Genomic DNA, 3,142 nt, shown 5'->3' with positions numbered 1-3,142 from the left:
AGACAATGCCTTAGCTGAGCGTGTTATCCGCGATGTAAGGATGTACAGCCAGCCACAAAATATTAGGGGCCATCAAATCTGAGAAAAAGCAGAATATCTCCGAAGCCTGGTATATGCATTTCCGCGGCCTCGACTAGAATGTGCTAACAACATTGTCGTATGCAGTTTTACTGGCTACTGCTACATGCTGCTCGGGAATTGAAGGTTTCTGAGATCCCGTGGCCCGTAAACTTTTGTGGCCGGGTGTAGATAAGCACGTACTCGAACTTTCCGCGCAGCTGGAAATGTGCCCTGGAGGCAGCTGTAAAGCGCCACGATCGCATGTACACAAATGATCATGGCTGCGCTCCCCACTTTGCTGCACACGGAAACACTCCGTGGCTACGGGCGGCGTCATCATTTTGACATAGCTGATGAAATATTGATTCACAAAACACCGAATATTTAACAGCAATGACACGAATACAAGCGATCGATGAAGAGCAGTTTTGATGCCAGACACCGTGCCAAAGTTTGCGATGTTGAGCCAGGGCAAGTTACAGAACTAGAGAGGCTCAAAGGCTCCAAATCACCCATTATTGGTACTTATATCCGCAGCCATTAAGGCGGTGAAACAAGGCGTTCTCCAGACACAATAGTACGAAGAAATAGGGGCAAAACTGAGGACAGTACAACAGGAAATGTCCTTCTACTTTATCTCATGCGACGTGGAAAAGGAGCAGCGGATAATGGGAAGTGTCTAGAAGACAACACTAGATTTGCCATACTGCGGGCAATCAAGAGGGGAGTAGATGAGAAACACGGAGGAAAGATAATATATATATATATATATATATATATATATATATATATATATATATTTATATATATTCTCAAATACATATAACTTTATATTTTCCGTCTTGATTATTTTTATTTTGCCGCTAACTAATGTACACAATTACAAACAGGCTGTTTAAGTAGTCTCAAATTAAAAAAAAAAAAAAAGCAAATGCGTCGGCCGGGAATCGAACCCGGGCCACCCGCGTGGCAGGCGAGTATTCTACCACTGAACCACCGACGCCGACACGCTCCGGAGGCAGATACTTTCCTGGAGTAGGGTGGATCTAGCCCATTGTACAGTTCAGTATGTAGGTCATTGTGCAGGCGAGCGCGTCTACGCGGACACATGTCTCGCAGTCGGCTGGGAGCTACACTGGACAAACAAAGGCTTCTATACTCGCACGAAAAAACGCAGCTTGATAAAGTGGTAAAAAAAAAAAGAGGGACAATTTCTATTACCTATTCCTGCCTACTACGAGCGTCTGCGACGTTTCCATTATAAGTGGCGAGCGCAGCAAAGGTGACGTTCTTGCAGACAAGTCCCTGGGCGTGGCGGACACACTGTTCCGCTACTAGCACGAGGTTCAGAAGAATAATTGACAAATCTTCATTCATTAGCTTTTTATTAGTGGCTCGGGAACAGTTGCCGAAATGGCAAAGTTGGAGGGAGGGACATTTTCGTGCATCAAATTCCAAAGCTCAATCGAAGGGGTATCTAGACTGAGCGCGTCCCGCTTCGCATCAGACGGCGTGACGTCAAAGAAGTGCGCGCTGAGATTTGAATGATAGCACATGCCGCGGCAAATCCCGGCCCGACACACAGTTGCGCACGCTTGACATGCAAAGCGTGCCGTATCAGTATAGCTGACGCGACTGACCCCGAGACGCTCGGTTTCAAACTTCCTCGAGCTTGTCGTCACGGGGCGTTTCGGCCTGATAAGATAGCAGGGCGGCCTTTTGCTAGCTGCCGCGGCGCTCGGTTTTGCGATTGTCTGGAATTACCGTTGAAAGTCGATGATAAGCATCTCGAATGGGACGAGGCTTTAAGACGTTAAAAAAAAAAAATGAGGGAGCATGAAAATGTGACTGCCTCCAAATTCGCCATTTAAACGCATGCCCCTTAGGCACCAATGGAAAAATTTGTCAATAACGTTTCGTTAATTATTATTGCGAAGCTCGCGCTATAGGCGGCAAAGTGTGCCCGCATCGCCTCGAAACTCGCCTGTAAAAAACACCACGTTCGCTGCACTCATTAATTTTTATAAGAAACGTTCAATTTCTAAAATGAGAAACACCCTGTATAAGTAAAATGCTCCGGCTTGTAACGCTGAACGTTTACCGACAATGTAGTGCCGACAAGCTCACCTCCGTTCTGCGTAACAAACCTCATGATTAACAACATAACGCTTGTACTTCTGATGTTGGCTCATAGGTATCTCTCAAGGCACAGAAATCTTAGTGGAATGGCGCGTGATATTCAACGGCTCCCTTAATGTTCTTTGAATTCCTTACATTGGGGCTACCGCATTCTTGGGCCATTCTTCTCCTTTCTTGGGCCAATCATCCAGAATGTTTACGTGCTACTAGGGGACAAGATGTATTGAACGCTTAAATGTATTTAGACATGGGTTGTACTTCTCAACCAAACCCTCATCCCTGCGACCCATCTATTCTGCCGAGGGGTCGACCACCACAACCTCCCTTAACAACGAACGGTTACCTGCTAACTTTTATTGGCCTAGCACTGAAGCAACGCAGCAAGCGGCGCCACGCATCCGACCGAGGGCAGTGATGTATTTTTCTTGTTTCTTCTCTCTCTCTTTCTCTCTCTCTCTCTGTCTGGCGCCTATGATGAAATCGACGGAAAACCATCTGCGTTAGTCGGTGCGCCCAGAAACATACTGATAACGCCACCTTCTTTACTGCTCAGACCAGAGCATACACACAGCAGCTCAGCAAGCACCCTGGTGGGCTAATAGCGTGCGTACGCACACCACTCACGTCATCAAACCACGCACGAGCACGCAAGACGCTGCGGTAATTAATACAAACGATATACAACGAAGTCTACAAAGAAGACAGCACAAGCCATGCAGTTAAGAGCACTATATATAGTGGGCCTTCCCGTGAAAAAGTGCGTTCGATAACGTCAAACACGACGTGCTAATGAAAGGGCTGCTGAAGATAAACACGGGCAACAGGACAACTTAGTATTTATATATAAAAAAAGGAAATATTGTTCGAACATAACCGACGACGATTGCCAGCGCATAGTGATTGATTGTCAGTGTCTGCCGCGCAATTGTTGCAGGTAGGGCAG

The 3,142-nt window shown here is 46.5% G+C and overlaps 1 non-coding gene across 1 annotated transcript; it reads right to left on the bottom strand.

The window, feature by feature from the left end:
- Window positions 1–992: 992 nt before the first annotated feature.
- On the bottom strand, window positions 993–1,063 carry TRNAG-GCC (transfer RNA glycine (anticodon GCC)). Its single transcript has one exon. It is a non-coding gene; the product is annotated as a tRNA-Gly (tRNA).
- Window positions 1,064–3,142: the final 2,079 nt, after the last annotated feature.

This window comes from Dermacentor andersoni, chromosome 4, assembly GCF_023375885.2.
Source record: "Dermacentor andersoni chromosome 4, qqDerAnde1_hic_scaffold, whole genome shotgun sequence".
Lineage (NCBI taxonomy): Eukaryota > Metazoa > Arthropoda > Arachnida > Ixodida > Ixodidae > Dermacentor > Dermacentor andersoni.
Note: the sequence above shows the minus strand (reverse complement) of the source record. Positions and strands in the feature narration are given on the sequence as shown.